The sequence below is a fragment of the Aegilops tauschii genome, chromosome 4 (genome assembly GCF_002575655.3).
Source record: "Aegilops tauschii subsp. strangulata cultivar AL8/78 chromosome 4, Aet v6.0, whole genome shotgun sequence".
NCBI lineage: Eukaryota > Viridiplantae > Streptophyta > Magnoliopsida > Poales > Poaceae > Aegilops > Aegilops tauschii.
The window spans coordinates 363,297,044-363,316,975 of record NC_053038.3 but is presented as its reverse complement, the minus strand read 5'-3'; positions in this window follow the sequence as shown (position 1 = coordinate 363,316,975).

Here is a 19,932-nt window from a genome sequence, read left to right as displayed (position 1 = left end):
AGTAGTCCAAGGATGGGTGACCCGGTGGGAAGTTACATATCTCAAGATTCATTTAATCGCCATGACACGGTCATTATAGAGATAAAGAGATAAATATCTCTATAATGACGTGACATTATGATTATATAAACCTTGGGATCCGTGTTTTGCTAATTTGTAGACTATGTTTTTATAGGTTATTTTTTGCTGTAAAATCATCACGACTGCGCAAGTGCGAGCAAATGGTGGAGGTACTGGCTTAACCGTGTGCGATGCAAGTGTGCTGTAAAATCACCACGACTGCGCAAGCTAAAGGCGGGTAAGTTTATTTGGAAATTAGGACGAACCGTGTGTGATAGACCAGCTAAATAGAAATATAAAAACAAACTACCCGCCTTGAGCATTGCAAAAAATGGCGGTTCCGCCACTTTTCCTTATTATCATACACGCATATTCCTATTGGACCGTGCGCGATCTTGGGCACTCCCGCCCCGCATCAATTCCTTTACCCAAATTTTAGTAGCCGCCGTACTTCAACCGTCGCCCACACTCCTCCAGCACCGACCTTATAGTAAAATTGCAGCAGCCGAGACATTTGAACCATCACCCTCCATCGTCCACCGCCATCTCCACCCACCATTACTAAAATTTTCAGTAGCCACGACATATCCTCAAACACCACCATCCCCCCTCCATAGTCCCCCACCCGGCCTCGTCCCCCCTAGAGCCCTAGCTTGCGGCCGGCGCCGCCACCGCCGCCAACCCATGCCGGTCTGCCCATTCCTAGCTTAGATAATAAAGTTCAGGTTAACTAGCGATTCCCATACCATCGCCCCACTCCCCTGAGTTTTTAGATGAGGCCTCCGGTGTCCCTCCCTGCCAGATCCACATCCCCTGCTCTAGAATGTCGGAGCCTAAGCTCGACCACGTATCCTGGGGAGCCCTACGAGCGTTCAGGCACGAAGGGGTTTATCATGGCCTCTCCGGCGGACGTTGGCGAGGTGGCCGCCGTTCGCCCCGACCTGTCGATCCCGGAGCAACACGTCACCGCGGAAGCCGGCGAAGATGTTGACTACGTTGCCATGCCGAAGGCTTCATGTCAGCGGGCTTGCGTATTACTGTATCTCGGGAAAGCTGGCTACGACATCAAGCTCGTCGACAGCAACGGCTTCACGCGGGCCATGTCACAGGTTACGTGGTCCATCCCCAACCCCTCTGGTTCAACCGCCGTCGATCTCTTCGACGGCCCTGCCACTGATCTCCTCCGCCAAGCGATCAAGGATTTGCGATCCTTATACGCTATCGAGCCCATTTTGTCATTTCTAAAGGACACGTTCTACGGCGGCGGCTTAGGATCCTCAATTGCCAAGTCAGATCTCATCAACCACGACCACGACCACGAGGAGGGCACCCACAAAGGTTCTTCCAGCGGCTTGGGTTCCTCAATTGCCAAGTCAGATCTCATCGACCACGACCACAACCATGAGGAGGGAACCCACAAAGGTTCTTCCAAGGTGAAACAGCCCATCTGTGACATCAAAGAGCGGACCATGGGTCTATGCTCTTCCAACTGGAAGGATCCCGTCCATGAAATGTGAGGCAACATCCTATCAGCAAATCTTACCTTTTCTAGCTTGGCAACCCGTACCCTTTGTTGTAGTCGCATTTGCCGCACGGTGCTATAACTGTGTCATGTTTAATTATTTCAGTTATGCAAAAATGTATTGTTCAATAGGGCTATGTGATGTTTAAGTATGAATTGTCCACTTCAGTTTCACGAATGGCTATATTTGGTTGTTTATAGTGAGTAGATGCCTTGTTTATCTATGTTTGGTTATTAGGTTGGTTGTAGTGAGCATTTTTCTAGTTATCGAGCTGATGCCTTGTTTATATGTATTTGGTTCTTACTTTGGTTGCAGTGAGCATTTGTCCAGTTATCAAGCAGATGCCTTGTTTATCTGTATTTGGTTGTTAGGTTGCTTTTTTAGCATTTGTCCAGTTTTCAAGAAGATGCCTTGTTTATCTGTATGTGCTTGTTAGGTTGGTTGCAGTGAGCATTTGTCCAGTTTTCAAGCATATGCCCTGTTTATTTGTATTTGCTTGTTAGGTTGTTGCATTGAGACTCTGTCCAGTTTTCAATGGCTATATTTGGTTGTTATACTGATCATTTATGCCTTGTTTATTTCAGTCATTCACAATGTGTTGTTCATTATGTGCAAGTCGGAACTGCGCCGCTCGACTGTATCAATACCAGCTTGAACGGTTATATTTGGTTCAAGTTATGCCTGGTGTAGTTAACACATGCCCTTTATTTCAGTTTTACACATTTATCCAGTGCGATGTTTAAGCATTACCTACGTTCTATTAATTTTCAACAATACCAGTTTGAATTGCAATATTTGATGCTGTTAAGCCTGTTGTCGGTAACATTGCCTTGAATTTTATATATGCTTTAACAGCATGCTGAAACCAACACATTCAAGCTATCATTTGGAGATGATGTTGTTTACCTTTGCTATATTTGTTTGATGTTAAGGTTGCTGTACTTATCATGCCTTTCCACTATTTATGCAGGACAACAACGGGAGTGGCCACCGTTTTCCGCCGAGGTTAGCTTCATCCCTCGGCTTGTACTCCCCCCGTCGTTGCATAATGTAGTGCATATAGATCCAGGCCTGGACACTTGTTAGCTTCTAATATTGACTTGTTGCTTGTAGGTACATATGCCCTTGGCAAGGATCCACACATCGACCCTTTTTGCGTATGGGGCAATGAGATATTCATGAACAAGCATCAAGGGAGGAAACTGATAAGGATTATTAGCAAAAAGATACGAACGGTGGCAAGGAAATTATTTGCTTATGCTCTATCCAACACAACAGTGAGCTGTAGGATGGTAACTACAAACTCTGCAACCTTCTCTTTTTACTTCCCATAATGAGTTGTTAGACAACAATGTCTGAATCTTTTTCGTTCGCAGTAGTTCCCGAAGTAGTTCACTCAAGATTACCTCGCGAAGTACATGATTGGTGGACACGCAATGAAGGTTAAAGTATTTCATCCAGACTACAATGAGCATCGAGAAGTCATAATGAAGACAGTGAAGGATGGATGGGCAGCCATCACAAGGGGTTGGCCTAGAGTCGTGTGCGCATTACGCATGGAGGAGGGCACAATATGGGCATTCGGCTTCACCTTCTCCAGAAACCAGAATGTCTTTCGCCTCTCTCTTTACAGTCTTTAGTACAACTGTGGGTCATCATTCTTTACTTGGTGCTTCTGTAGTTCTTCAGTATATGTACATGTGCATCGAATTATGCATTCGTGGTTGAACCTATCACTACGAAAAAAGACACATCTGTGACATTTTGGGCCGAACGAATTTTTTTATGTCATGCTTATGACACTTCTATGACGATAATTGTGACAAAACCCGGTATCATCATAGATGTGATGGGCTCCTACTTCTATGACAAAAAATCATGACAGAAAATGGGCTTTTCGTCCTGGGCGGGCTGGACACGCAACTGCATGACATTCTTTGGGCCGTCCATGATGGAGAAAATCGTGGTAGAAGCGAGGGCGAGGAAAATATCGGGGGAGTTCCCGGTTACGGTGGGTGGTCGGGGGCCGAGCGATGCATGTTTCTCTCATACGTACGCGCGTGTGTGCGAGGCGTTGCGCTCTAATTGAACCTAAGCGAGGCGTTGGGCTCTAACTAAGCCCGAGCGATTGCACTGCAGGCTATATGTTACTGAACCCGAGCGATCGATCGATCCCTTGCTGTTAACTGAACCCGAGTGATTCCTTCGCTACTGCTGCTAACTGAAGCCGATCGATGCTGCCTCTGGATGACCAGTGAGCGTTGTTGCGGGGGTTTGGCTGAACAGTTCCCGGTGGGGGTTGGATGAACAGGAACCCGTGGTAGTAGAGGCCATTGCCGCTGGATGAACAGTACCCCGATAGATCGAGCCGGTGGATGAACAGGACCCCGTGGAGGGCTGGATGAACACGACCCAGTGGGGGGCTGGTTGAACAGTAGCCGGTGGAGGGCTGGTTGAATAGTAGCCGGTGGTGGGTTGGATGAACAGTAGCCCCATGGAGGGTGGTTGAACAGGACCCCGTGGAGAGGGCTGGTTGAACAGTAGCCGGTGGAGGAGTGCGCGGTGGAGGCTGGATGAACAGGATCCCGTGGATGAACAGTCGCAGGTGGAGGCTGGAGGAGGTCGACGGTGGATGAACAGTAGCCCGTGGAGCCAGTCGACGGTGGAGATGAACAGTAACCCGTGGAGTCCCATTTTGTGTACGCCACACCCCTCCCGATGGACAGGACCCCTGTTTCGACCGTAGCACTCCAACACAACTCCGTTTCCTCCGTTTTGCGGTACGCCACACCCCTCCCGATCAACAGGACCCCGTTTCGACCGTAGGAGGTCCGTTTCCTCCGTTTTCTGGTACGCCAGACCCCTCCCGATGAACAGGATCCCATTTCGATCATGGCCGGTCGAACATAAGGCCGTTTCCTCTATTCAGCGGTATGCCAGGCCTCGTTTCCATTGTCTATTCCGTCCAAGCCGGTTGGCTCCCGATGTACAACACACGTTCCGTTGCCTCCTGATGAACACGAAGCATTTCGTTGCCTCCCCATGAACATAACGATGACGCAGTTTCTCCGTTCCGACCCAGCCATGTACACGAGACCTAGCTGTACGTATGCGCGAGTAGGCGTTCGAGACCCCGCCCATGTGTACGTACGTGGCCGTATTTACTTTCTTGCACCCTGGCCGCTGTACGTACGTGTACATGCTACGTGCGCGCCTCTACTATGACACGTGCCCTTCCTTACATGGCCACGGTTCATCGCTGTAGCCTTCAGACAGACCGATCGTCTGTACGTACACGTTCGCGACCAGAATGACAATGCTACGAACGCTTCGACCGGGTGGGTCCCGACTGTCAGGCACTTCCTTGCGTGCGAAGATGTAGCTGGTGGGTCCCGGCAGTCAAGGGGAAACGTTTTTTTTTCATGAAATACGGTGGCCCGTCTGGTGGGTCCCTGCGGTCAGGTGGAGGAATCATTATTTTCCGCGTAATAAGGAGGCAGTTCCTTGCTGCGGCCGTGGACCCAGTTGTCAGCCTCTCAACATACAGTACTCTTCTGATGGGCGACGGCGAGGCCTAGGAAGGGGACGACGCAGAGCCGGGGAAGACGCGCCAGTGGATGCTCTCGTGGAGGGGAGTACGTGGGTTGACTGCTTCGGCTGCGATGTGAGGCTGCCATCGCCGGAGAATAACATGAGGTGTGGGTGAGTATAGAGGGATGGCATGGCCAGCGGTGGCAGCACAGCCGGACACGGGAGGTGATACGTCTCCAACGTATCTATAATTTTTTGATTGTTCCATGCTATTATATTATCTGTTTTGGATGTTTATGGGCTTTATTAAACACTTTTATATCATTTTTGGGACTAACCTATTGACCTAGAGCCCAGTGCCAGTTCCTGTTTTTTCCCTTGTTTCAGTGTTTCGAAGAAAAGGAATATCAAACGGAGTCGAAACGGAATGAAACCTTCTGGAGAACTTATTTTTGGAAGAAAAGCTACCCGATAGACTTGGAGTGCACGTCAGGAAAGAAACGAGGGAGCCACGAGGCAGGGGGGCGCGCCCTCCACCCTCGTGGGCCCCTCATGGCTCCCCTGACGTACTTCTTCCTCCTATATATACCCATATACCCTAAAACAATCGGGGAACAAAATAGATCGGGAGTTCCGCCGACGCAAGCCTCTGTAGCCACCAAAAACCAATCAGGACCCAGTTCCGGCACCCCGCCGGAGGGGGGAACCCTCACCGGTGACCATCTTCATCATCCCGGCGCTCACCATGACGAGGAGGGAGTAGTTCACCCTCGGGGCTGAGGGTATGTACCAGTAGCTATGTGTTTGATCTCTCTCTCTCTCGTGTTCTTGATTTGGCACGATCTTGATGTATCGCGAGCTTTGCTATTATAGTTGGATCTTATGTTTCTTCTCCCCCTCTACTCTCTTGTAATGGATTGAGTTTTCCCTTTGAGGTTATCTTATCGGATTGAGTCTTTAATGATTTGAGAACACTTGATGTATGTCTTGCCGTGCGTATCTGTGGTGACAATGGGATATCACGTGATTCACTTGATGTATGTTTTGGTGATCAACTTGCGGGTTCCGCCCATGAACCTATGCATAGGGGTTGGCACACATTTTCGTCTTGACTCTCCGGTATAAACTTTGGGGCACTCTTTGAGGTTCTATGTGTTGGTTGAATAGATGAATCTGAGATTGTGTGATGCATATCGTATAATCATACCCATGGATACTTGAGGTGACATTGGAGTATCTAGGTGACATTAGGGTTTTGGTTGATTTGTGTCTTAAGGTGTTATTCTAGTACGAACTCTAGGGCTGTTTGTGACACTTATAGGAATAGCCCAACAGATTGATTGGAAGGAATAACTTTGAGGTGGTTTCATACTCTACCATAATCTCTTCGTTTGTTCTCCGCTATTAGTGACTTTGGAGTGACTCTTTGTTGCATGTTGAGGGATAGTTATGTGATCCAATTATGTTATTATTGTTGAGAGAACTTGCACTAGTGAAAGTATGAACCCTAGGCCTTGTTTCCTAGCATTGCAATACCGTTTACGCTCACTTTTATCATTAGTTACCTTGCTGTTTTTATATTTTCAGATTACAAAAACCTATATCTACCATCCATATTGCACTTGTATCACCATCTCTTCGCCGAACTAGTGCACCTATACAATTTACCATTGTATTGGGTGTGTTGGGGACACAAGAGACTCTTTGTTATTTGGTTGCAGGGTTGCTTGAGAGAGACCATCTTCATCCTACGCCTCCCACGGATTGATAAACCTTAGGTCATCCACTTGAGGGAAATTTGCTACTGTCCTACAAACCTCTGCACTTGGAGGCCCAACAACGTCTAAGAGGAGAAGGTTGCGTAGTAGACATCAGGAGGCAGGAGCCGGCGGCACGGCTAACACTTGTTTGGGCGGCTGGAGCAAGAAGACCAGAGGTTGAAGAAGCACTACGGCCGTTGGATGGATATCGTACGGTCATATTGACTAAGTTGACAAAGCCCTCCATCCCCGTCATCTTAGTAGGCCCACAAGTTAGCCTCCCACTATGGTGGGTCCCAGCTAGCAGGGGGAGTATTCATTTTTTTGTGCGTAATAAGGAGGCACTTCCTTGCGTGTGAAGATATAGCTGGTTGGTCCGACCTATCAGCGGGAGGAACGTTTTTTTCGCAAAATAAAGAGGCCCTTTCGGTGGGTCCCAGATGTCAGGTGGAGGAATCATTATTTTGCGCATAATAAGGAGGCATTTCCTTATGTGCGGCCGTGGACCCAGCTATCAGCCTCTCCACGTACAGTCCACGTCTGATGGATGTCGTTCGTTGACCACGCCATGCCGAGAGCACCAGGGCGGTGACGACGGCGAGGCCTAGGAAGGGAATGACACGGAGCTGGGGAAGACTCGGCAGTGGTTGCCCACACGGTGGGGAGTACGAGGGTTTACTGGTCCGGCTGCCGTCGCCGGAAAATAACAGGAGGTGTGGGTGAGTAGAGGAATGGCCTGGCCAGCAATGGTGTAGGGTGGGGCGGTGCGGCCTGTGCGGTAGCACAGCCGGCCACGGGAGGCGGGACCAGGCAGTACCACCGGCGCTGGTTTGGGCAGCTGGAGCAAGAAGATCAGATATTGAAGAAGCAGCACGGCCGTTGGATTAACACCCAACGGTCACTGCTGCTAGAATCGTTTGTGGACTAAGTTGACAAAGCCTTTCGTACATGTCAACCTAGTAGACCCATAAGCCAGCCTCCAAATCTGTCCCAAACAGCATACAACCCGAAATATCTAGCCATATTTAAATTAATTTTAAAACTAAACATACCTTAATTTAAATCCAATGAAATTTTACCCGCACAAAAACAATGAAATTTAAAATATCAAAATAGAAAGAAAAAAGTATTTTGGAACTAATTGCCTGTTTGCTGTATTTTTTTCATTTTACAACCCATTTATTATTACTTATAGCCCATTTCTTATTACTTATAGCCCAATTTCTGGGGAAAATGCATCCCTCCTCATCTTGAAAGATTTCCGGCCCAGCAGGGCGTAGAAAACCAAGTAGGCCTACATTGGTTATTCTGCAAAAAACAAAATAGCTGGGCTAGCCATTTTTAGAAAGGAAAGAAACAAACTGGGCTGGTCATGTGCTAAACATATGAAATAAAAGCTTGGGCTAGACGGGCCACAGCTGCCGCACAACCCAGTTGATACCCTTCTCCCGTTCTCCGTCCCGAAAAAACAAAATTACTGCGCGTGCTGCTGGGTCCCTACTATCATCCTCACCATGCACAGTCATCTCCTTATTCCTCTCGGTTGTTGACCATGTTGACAACACCGGAGGGCGGTGCCGCGGCAAGTGAAACAAGGCGAAGGACGATGGTGAGGCCTCGGTCGGGAATGAACAGGAGCCGGGGAAGATACGCAGAGTTTTAGGGTGCGATGTGGCCACGATGCGTCCGCGGCAGCACAGCCAGCCGTGGGAGGCGGGAGCAGGCGGTCCCGCCGGCACTGGTTTGGCTTTGGTAGCTGGAGGGAGAAGAGACTGAAGAAACACGACAGACGTTGAATGTCAATCCAACGGTCAAGGTTGGCACAATCGTTTGTTGACTAAGCCGACACCAAGTAGCATAATTTTTTATATATAGGAAGAAAAGAAAAACTGGACTCGTTCTCGTGGTAACATTCCCGAAACTACGGCAGTTCGATCTTGCGTCACAACTAAAACTGTGAGGAAAATGCGTTCGTCTGCCGTCCTCCTCCCAGGGAACGTTCGCCACATAAGTGACTAGCGCCCTTGGTTGTCAACCGACAGGCCTTGGGTTCGAGTCCCAGGAACTCTCAGTTTTGTCCTCCTTCCTTCCTTACAAAAAAAAGAAAATCAAAGACTTGAGAAGGCGCACAGAACAAGCTAGTGTACCAGTAAAGAGATGTTGCCGAGTTTTAGAAAAAAGAGAGACATGCTCCTGTGGCTGGTTCGAATCCAAACCTAGACTATGACTATATATGGTGCTATGCTACTCTGCAAGTAATGAAACTGACATATCCAACGTTCGCTTCTCCTCTTCTCTACTTACTCTGCCTAGCATCAGAAGCTCTGGCCGCAGCAACCATGTCCGCTAGCTGCTCGTCCACCTGCTCTTCAGCAGGCAACAACCTGATATGCGCCAAGTCGCCACCCATACCATCGCCTGTGGGTCTCATCACACCCCCGCTGGCACACACACCGCAGCCAGTTGCTCATCGCAACCCGCTGCCGTTGGTGTGGTGCCACTGCTGCAAATCACACAGAGTCATCCATCGCGTCTCAACCACAATCCTCAACGCTGGCCGAGTCTTCTACAAATGCCTGAATCATGGGGTAATAATATGTTTAAGTGTTGTTCTGCTGCTTTCAGTTGCTGATTTTTTTAATAGTTTGGTTGATGATCTTCCAATTTGATTCGTGCAGTAAAGGGAAGATTCATGTGATTTGTATTTCTGGGAAGTTGCTGATGTGGGGGAATGCAACCATGCTGATTATTTGGTTACCCGAGAAATCCCAATACCAGCAGGTTGGGGTGTTGGACAAGTAACTGAAGGAACGACAGAAGAGGAAGATGCAGAGCAGAAGGTCAAAGATGCAGTTCCTCTGATCATGGCCAAGCAACAGCTGCTGAACAGCCTTGACAGCAATGAGGAGATGAAAGAGCTTGTGAAGATAATGGGCAAAATCGATGTGCTCTGTAGGATGATTGTCTCTTTATTTGCAGTGTATGTAGCACTCGTGATGTATTAAGTGGCTATGACATGAGCGCTTTGCTGAAACTAGTAATGAATGAAACCTGTGTAGCAGGCTGGGCGTAGTGTTGTGAACATCTAATGATTTCTATTAACGGAAATGGGGGGTATCCCCTTTTGCTCATCAATAAATAAATAGTAGAGGCCCTTTTGGTAATAAATAAATAAATTAGCAGAGGCCCTGTCGGGTCAGCTTTGTTTCCATTCGAAGACGTCGAGCAAATTGTAGTCCAACAGCAAACTATGTCATCAAATTCAAGTTTCACGGCCAAATATAAGTACAACTAAACAACAATGTCATCATGTTTTACTCATCATACAATCACCAAACACAAATCAACATACATAGCAAGTGATGTTCTCACAGCAAAATACTAAACAACACGTTCATCAGGTTTCAGTTGTCATAGCAAACACAATTTCACATAGTAGATAAAAAACGTCTTTGACAGGCAAATACGACAAAAGCAATCTAATCATCATGCGCAGCAGCAACGTCAACATCTTCGCCATGTGTATCAGTCTGAATCGTCATTCCCCAGAGTGTCATGTTCTTCTTCATCCTCAATGTCCTTGAACGTTGGCTTCTTCTTGATCAACTCTTGTATGTCCACAACACGACAGGAAATCTTTTCGCCAGCGTCATTGACGTGATGGTTCTCAAAGATAATAGGAACATCTATGGAATCTTGTACATCAGGAGTGGTGTAAGCATCATCTTGTTGTGCAACTTCATTAAACGAATTCCTTTGCTCAAACCTTTGCAATACTCTCCAGTCATCGCTACGTGCAAATGTGTCTTCCAAGAAAAATATCTGTGTTGCTTGATTTGCCAAAATAAAGGCTCATTGGTCTGGTACGCCGCCTTGACATTGATGGATTTGAAATAATCATCAGCTTTGGGTTTTGCGATCCTGGAAAACAGGTTATACCAATGACAGCACAACATAACCACACACCGATGATCCTCGAAACTGGAGATATACTGCAACTCAACAATGTCTGTTATGTTAGCATACATTTCAGTTGTCACTCTGTCGTACGTATCCGTGCTCATGATGGCACTGTTTTGTGTCTTCCTGCCTTTGTCGCGTGCAAGGGTGTTGTAGCGCACATCTCCAACAACGCAAGATTCATAATGTCTTACCCGAGTATCTGGACCCATTGCTAGTGCGTAAAGGGCATCATCAACTGCCTGCCCATCCTCCAGCATCTTCTAAACCTATGTTTAGAAAATAGACAAGCTGATCATCTTATGTACTCAATATATTCAAAAAACTGACAGTGCAATTCAAAAGCTTACATGGCTCTTGAACCATTTCGCAAATCCTTCCATAACCAGTTTGTCAATGTTTCTTGGATTTCGCGGCAGTAACTCCTTTTTGTAGATGCTGCACAACATAGTGATCACGTCAAACGTCTAAATATATAAGAATGTGTTGCAAGTTTAGTAGATTACGATGTATAAGCTGCAGTACTTAGCACTTACTTGATATAAGGTGGTATCTCAGGACAGTTATTCAAAATATACCAAACCATTTTGTCCAAATCTTTAGGTTTGTCGTCTTGTCGACTCTTCCCTGTAACTCGAACAGAATAATCGAAAACATTGAGCCCGGAATTGTCTTCACCCACCTCTTTGCTAAGCTGATCAGCTGTTTCAGTGTATTTTGAGCAGAATGTCAACGCTTCTGTAGCAATGTCGGCCTCTGGAATGGAACCCTCAGGTCTAGCTCTGTTCCTAACATAGCCCTTGAAAGTGCCTAGCCGCCTTTCAATAGGGTACATCCAGCCATACTGTACTGGACCTCTAAGTAGTGCCTCATCAGGTAGATGAACAGTCAAATGCACCATCACATCAAAGAAGGCTGGATGATATATCTTCTCAAGGTCGCATAGGATAGTTGGTATCTTGTCTCTAAGACGCTCCAAAGCATCTATCCTAATATTTCTACTGTAGAGTTCCCTGAAGAATTGTCCCAACTCTCCAACTGCTCTGTATAAGTCAGGGTGGCCCAATCCTCTAAAAATAATAGGTAAAACCCTTTGATGCAGGACGTGGCAGCCATGAGTTTTCAATCCTTGTACCTTGTTTCCATCTGCACTGACTCTCCTTTCAGGATTGGAAGCAAATCCATGTGGGAATCTCACACGTGACAAGACCTCGCATAATTCTTTTCCTTTTACCTTGTCCAAGACGTACACAGCTGTTGCCATATCCCGTGGGTTACCTTCATTTTGCACGTGCAAATCCCTTCTGATACCTAGGTGTGTCAAATCAATCCTAGATTTTAAGGTATCTTTCGTCTTGCCTTCAATATTAAGAAGTGTGCCAATAATGTTGTCACATATATTTTTCTCGATGTGCATCACATCAAGATTATGCCGCAGATCCAAATCTTTCCAATACTCCAAGTCCCATAAAGTGGACCTGCGGGTAAATAATAATCTCTCTTCTGCGCTGACACGCTTCCTTTTCCCACTACCATTACCAGGATGGTTTCCTGGTGTAATATGCCTGACCTTCTCTAATTCCACTGGTGCACCAAATTATAACAACACGCAGAAAGAAATCAGCTGGTGGGCTGCTATATAGGTCTCGAGTGAGAACACCCCTCCATAGCTGTTGAAGTTCCTCCACAAGAGGCTCCATGAATAAATCAAAATCCTTTCCAGGACTTTTTGGACCTGGGATGAGCACGGCCATCATGTAGTTTGATTCTTTGGTGTAGACATTTGGAGGCATGTTGTAAGGGACAACAAGCACTGGCCACATGCTATATGTGGCGCTCTGGTGGCCAAATGGGTTAAATCCATCTGAAGCTAACCCAAGTCTAATGTTTCTCGGGTCAGCTGCAAAATTTTTGTGTTTCTGATTGAAGCTTTGCCACTCACTACCATGAGATGGATGGCTCATTACATTCTGATCTCTGTACTCCTGGTTCCTAGAATGCCACAGTACATTCTCTCTTGTTTCAGCATCATGAAACAACCTCTGCAATCTTGGTGTAATTGGAAAATGTCTTAGAACATTATGAGGAATCCTCTTCACAGCATCGTCATCTTTCCATCTTGATGATTTGCATTTCGGGCATTCACTTAAGTTGGCATAATCCTTTCGGAACAAAACACAATTATTGTCGGGTGTGTCGGGACCCCGATTCCAAGTCACACCGATCTAGCCTGTAACACCTCATATCACTTTGCGGCCTCACGCACGGCACTCCCACGGGTGTCGCCTTACCATGGCCCAGGACCGTTTGCGCCTTTTGGCTCACGTATATGACAATGTCGCTAGTATCCATATGACAGAGAACCCGGGCCGACATGGCTAGTCATGAACCCAAACCGGCACTAACGTATGGGGACAGGCATACATGAATCAACACCGAACGTGTCGGTCAACAGCGTGCGAATCCGGGCTGTAGCACTGGGCTAACAGGACTCCGGGAACCCGGGCTGTAGCAGGCTAGGAAGGACTCCGGATGTCACCGCGTGACATTTCCCCTAAGGGACAGACATAGGAACGATATGAAACACATGCCGGCCAGTCAAGTGTCCAGAGCAGTAGTGCTGGGCTAGCAGGACTCCGGTGAACCGGGCTGTAGCGGACTACTATGGCTCAAGGAGGCACTAGACTACATTTCCCCATAAGAGAGGCTGCTAAGGATAGACAACTAGATTGTCGGATCCCATACATACCAAGCATTTCAATCATACACACAATATGCTCGATATGTGCAGATACAACATGGCATCACAACAAGACTCTACGACTCAGAGTATTTATTCATTAGGCCCCGAAGAGCCAGATATTACAAACATGGGTCTCATGACCCAACATTCAGAGCATGCAAGTCAAAGCACATGCGGAAGCTTAACATGTCTGAGTACAGACATCTATAAATGAAAAAGGCTGAGAAGCCTGACTATCTACCAGATCCTGCCGAGGGCACAAGATCGTAGCTGAGGTATCAAGCTAAACGTCGAAGTCCACACGGAACTACTAGCGAGACTGACGTCTCTCTGCAAAACATAAAATAAGCAAACGTGAGTACAAATGTACCCAACAAGACTTACATCAGAACTATCTACATATGCATCGGTATCAACAAAAGGGGTGGTGGAGCTTAACTGCAGCAAGCCAGCTTTGACTCAGTGGCTAACCTGAACTACGACTGCAAGCAACTCTTTTGAGGTGGCGCACACGAGTCCACATATTCACCATATCAATACTCCACTATGGACCCGCTCCCGTCTCCCTATGAGAACGCCATCCATAGCACTCACGCTTATCTTGCGCATTTTAGAGTATCCACTTTCACTTGTCTATGAACTGTTATAGGCAACCCAGAACTCCATTTCCGCGGACACGGCTATTCGAATAGATCATATTAACCCTGCAGGGGTGTACTTCGTCACACACGCTCTCGCCACTTACCACCATGTACACGTCGTGTACCTCGGCAACCTTCAAGCGGAAGCCTGGCGAGGGAGTCGGCCACAGCCTACCTAAACACTCAAGTCTCTAGTACAGGTTTATCGCCTATTCAGGTTCCATCCGCAGGGAGTCCGGCCGAGGTTTCCACATACGGCCCCGAACGATGTGTGCAGGGTTCCCGAGACACCAAACGGGCGCCCGGTACACCGTGCCACGTGCCTACCGCATCACAGCCCACCCCTCCGGTCAGCGCTGTCCACGGCCTCCAGCATACTACAAACACCAGAAACTACTTGCAACTCCTGGACAGAGGACAAGGGTGATTAAGAAGCCGAGAGGGTCCATTGGTTTCGGGCCCAATGCGTGGTAGTAACTGTATCATGGATCACAAACACAGAACTCAGTTCCTGAGGACGGCTTCAATGAGACAACCCACCATGTACTCCTACATGGCCTCTCACCGCTACCTTTACCAAATCGTGTTCACACACTTAGCTCACACACAGTAGGACATGTTCATCACCATTCCAATTCATCCCCGACGAATCAGACCCGACTCAACTCTAAGCAGTAGCAGGCATGACAAACAGACATGAATGAGTAGGCACATCAGGGCTCAAACAACTCCTACTCATGCTAGTGGGTTTCATCTATTTACTGTGGCAATGACAGGTCATGCAGAGGATAAGGGGTTCAACTACCGCAGCATGTACAGTTGAATCGTTGTTGTCCTAATGCAGTAAAGAGAGCAGGAGCGAGAGAGTGGGATTGTATCGGAATGAACAAGGGGTTATGCTTGCCTGACACTTCCGAAGATAGTATAGCTCTTCATCGGTGTCATCGATCTCATCGTCGGAATCACGGCTATCGAGAGGGGACAATCACCGGCAAACAAGGAAGAACACAATCAATGCAATGCACAATATGATGCATGATCATGACATGGCAATATGACGTGATTTGGCCTAATGCAACTAGCAACAGAAAGGTTTGGGTTGATTTGAACTCAAGGTTCAAATTCAAATTCAAACTATGAATTCAAATAGTGCATTATCATGTTTTCACCTATACAGCAGGTATAACTTAGTTTGACATGCATGAAAATGATACAGATGGATAGATTGCATTTTTCTAATAATTTTTCATATATAAATTATTTCATTCTGAGCTACGGTTGATTTTATATGATTTTTAGAAGTTTATACTATTTTCTGGAATTTCCTGATTAAAAATAAATCCAGAAAATGTAATACTGCGTCAGCCTGACGTCATCACTGCGTCAGCGAGTCAACGGCTGGTCCAGGTCAAACCTGACCAGTGGAGCCCACTGGTCAGTGACTCAGCTAACTAACCAAATTAGTTAGTGCTAATCTAAGTTAATTAGGGCCTGGGCCCACATGGCAGTGGCTCTAGGGGTGGTTTAGCTGGGTCATTAGTGGCTAATGACGAGCCAAGTCATCAGTCGCCGGAGTTTCGCCGGCGACGACCATTTCGCGCGACGGAGATCGTCGGGATCTCGCTATAGCCCACGGTTTGAGGCGGGGTTTGCTCCTACGGATTGCTGGCGCTCTCGCGCATCTAGTGGTGGTAGCAGCAGCAGCTGGGATGGCCGGAGGTGACGGCGGCGAGCGCTTCCACGGCGGCCGGAGTACGGGCACGCTCGGACACAGCGTTTTGGTGCACGGGAGGACGAGCTGCGGGTTGCTACGGAGCCCTGCGGACTCGCTGAGCACGGGGGTGGGCTCGAATGCGTCGTGGATGCGCTCTAGCTACGACGGTGCCATGGCCGGTAGCGGTGAGCTCTCGGGCTCGGTCGGAAGACGGGGCTAGGGGACGAGAACAGAGGGGGAGAGCGAGGGGGAAGCAACAGGAGCTCACAGTGAACTCTAAGGCGTCCTCGGAGAGGTCGGGGAAGCCCGGACGGTGACGAATCGAACGGGGCGGCGCTCGGAGCAGAGGAAGAAGACAACAGCGATAGCGGCGCTGCGGGGCGCTCCGGCGTCACGTGCGTCGGCGTAGAGCTTCATGGATCCGAGGCGGAGCTTGTAGGCTAGTTGGATGGCCGCGGGGATGCTAGTGGCTGCGGTGGTTCACGGCGGCGTGCTCAGGCACGTGAGGGGAAGAGCGATGGAGAGAGACAGAGGAGAGGGAGAAGGTCGGGAGAGAGTGAGAGAGTCCCAGGGGGTGCGTGGCGACGCGGGAGAGATCCAGGGTGACGGGGACGCAGGCAGGCAGGGTGGAGGTGGCCGGGGCGCGTGCCGGCGCGCTGCGTCCACGCGCTCTGCCTACTGGCCTGGGGAGGAAGACGACAGGAAGGAGGAGGTGGGCTGGGCCGAATCTGCTAGGCCACCAGGTAAGTGGGCCTCAGGTAAGTCTCTGCTTCCTTTTTTATTTCTTTCTGTTTTCTATTTTCTGTAATTGGTTCGATTTAGCAAAAATGCCAAACCACTTTGTAAAATGCTCAAAATATTTGTGGCACTTGGGAAATTATTTCCCATGACCCTCAAATGCTTTCAAGATTATTTGGACATTTAAGAGTATTTATAGAATTTAATTGTCCAAATTCAAATACTTATGAATTAACTCCAAAATCCATAAATGTCCTAGAAATGTGTGCATCATTTTTGGGAGAAGTTTTCACCCATTCCAAAATTGATGAACTTTTCTGAAGGCCATTTTGGGTAGATCGAAAAGATTTAATTTGACCCTAATTGTATTTCATTTAGTGCTAGGGTTTTAACATCCCCATTTCAAGATTAATTGAAATCAAAAATGATGCATGGATGCAATGCCACTAATTACAAGAAGATTTCTAGGGCTGTGACAACTCACCCCCACTAAACAAGAATCTCGTCCCGAGATTCAAGAAGTGAAGTAAGAAGACAGAGGGGTCACAAAACTATCACAGTCTTCTCGGTCCAACTGCCCTTCACGAAGATGTTGATCCGTTGCTTCAATTAACGTTGACGTCTTTGCTTTCGAGATCTTCATCCGACACGATGACGATAAGGGAAACTCTATAGAAATTGATCTCCTTAAAGATCGAGCAACTCACGATCAACTCACGGAATGCGACGTTGAGTATCTCTTGAGCTGAGACTCAACACATACATCGAGAGAGGGATGAAGTGAAACAGAGATCGAAGATTCAAGTTGATAAACACAATTCCACGCTGAATAAGACGGTGCATGGTTTCAACGTAGCGAGGAGATAATTCCCACGATTCCATAACGGGGCACCTTGGGAAAGGTGACTCGTAGAACTATTCCTTAAGTGGCAAAAAGAATTACTTTTGATCCTAAGATCATTGAAACTCTTTATACTAGCCTAAGGCAATCACAAACGATCGTTCGAGGGAGTTCGGGAGAACGACACACTCGGGCTAGGATGGACGATGTGGACTACCTTGTTGAATGACAACACAAGGGGTGATTTTCTTATCACTGGAAATGGTCGGAACCCCTGGTGGGACCACTTTTGAAGATGGTCCTTATCAGTAATTACTGGGAAGGGTAATCCAAGGTAGGATGGCACAATGATGATGCAAGCTGGGAACAAAAAATGCAAATGCTAGGAATGATTCTAGTAACTGGGGAGAAACTCGACAGTAGAGAGTGAATCTACTGTTTGAAAGGTTTAGCACAACCGAAGGAAACTGGGGGCAATTCCAGTTAGTGCCGATGATAACACCTAGTGCTTGTGCGTGCTCTCAAGAACTTGAGCATTTCCGTATTCATCAAGGTTGTACCAATATCCGTGTCAAGGATCCTGGCAACACAACATACCACCATGATGAATAGTGATGGACGATGCAGATGCAAAGGAAGATAACACCTTCTCAGATTTCACCTTAGCGAGGCCAAGGAAGCAAAATCTGGATGATCGACCGAGAGACATTTAGCACTCCGCTTCTAATGTTCTCCTTGATGTTCTAGCGTAACCCATTAGATGTGGTTTGGTATCTTGAACATCAAGTAGTAGGTCGGACTTCGGGTGCGCAGAAATCCATAAGGAATAACTAGTGGAATAAATCCTAAGAAATCCTTATGGGGAGGTGGCCAACTTACTCGATCAAGATACTACCATAATGACGAGGGCTTCACCGCTTAGGGGTGTTGTCGGCGGCTGCTTACTGTAGCCTCATCCTTGATGACGAGGGCTTCGTCGAGGTAAGCGTGGCTACAGTGTGCCGCCTCGAGGGCTCTCACTGTAGCCTTACCTCGTCTTGTCTCCTTAATGTGGCGCATGCTTCGAGGAAGGGGGTAGCCGGCTTCTGGGGGGCCGGCTACACCCTTGGCCGACTGGGGGAGGCCAGGCCGCCTTCGCGCCTCTCTCTGGCTAAAGGGGCCCGCCGCCCGTGGGCCTTACGGGCGTCTGTTGTGGATGACGTTGAGGCTAGCATGGCTACACTGCCGAGCCGGACGGGAGATGGCCGTCCCGTACGGCCTCCTGTGGCCATGCCTGCCTTGGGCTTCGGGGGTAGTGGGCCGCACTGTGCCCACACCCCGTCTTGTCACCGTTATGTGGGTGTAGTTTTGGTGGTTGCGGTCTTGGCCGGCTTCTTAGAGTCGGCGCTCTTCGTGGCCGACTCTGGGGAGTCGGCGTTCTCTATGGCCGGCTCCCTGGTGTCGGCCATCCCGTGGTTATCTTGGGGGGGGGGAGGTTGCTGAAGCTGGGTCGCCTTCTGAGAGTTGGCTTTGGAAGTAGCCGGCCTGGGAAGGCGGCCCAATGCTTGACATGCTTGAAGGCCCAAAAGGCCTGATAATTTTTTGGAAGAGCCAGGGGTAGTCGGTTAGGCTACCCGTGGCTATTTACTCCGACAGTATTCCCCGAAGCTGATTGGGCTTCGAGGTTGGGTAGGAGTCGAGAAGTTCGATCAGCTTCCTATCTCGACAAGCCGGCAGCTGGGAACCGGTTTTAGTTAGGCACGCCGTCTTGGCCAAAAAATTTGGAGTCGGAGGTTGGGAGCTCGCCAGCGCGTGCACCGGGCCGCGGGCCGGCCACTCGCCGCCTGCAGACCACATGGCCTCTCTTGGCCAAAAAGCCTGCCAGCCCACGCGCGCGACGGGACGTCGCCGCAAGGCGGGGGCCCGCCACGTCCATGCCCGAGCCGAGGCGCGGATTCTCTGCAGCCCGAAACCGCCCGCACGTCTCCTTGCGGCAGTTTCGGCACGCCTTTAGGGCGTAATAATCGCGAGGCGTGGGGGGAGTGGCTGCAGTTAATCCCACGTCCCACCCCATGTCCGGCCTCCCCGGCTTCACCTCGCGAGGCTATAAGTAGGGGGAGAGGGAGAGCGGCAGGCTCTCGCACGCTCCTCCTCCTTCCACCATCTTCTTTCTCTTGCCGTTTCTTGCAGCAGCGCCTCGCCGCCGCGCTCTTCCACCACTCGTTCCTCCGCCGCCGCGCTCGTTTTCGCCATGCATCCCGCCACGGAGCAGTATGGCGGGGATTGGGATGGCTGCAACTTCCACGAGGATCACGTCGGGTTCCTCCGCAAGACGCGGCGGCTGCCTGGCGCGGACAAGGTGGAGGTCCGTCTCGCGCCGGTGAAGGAAATTACGCCGGAGCCGCGGGAGGGCGAGCGGGTGGTCTTCCGCTTGCATTTCTT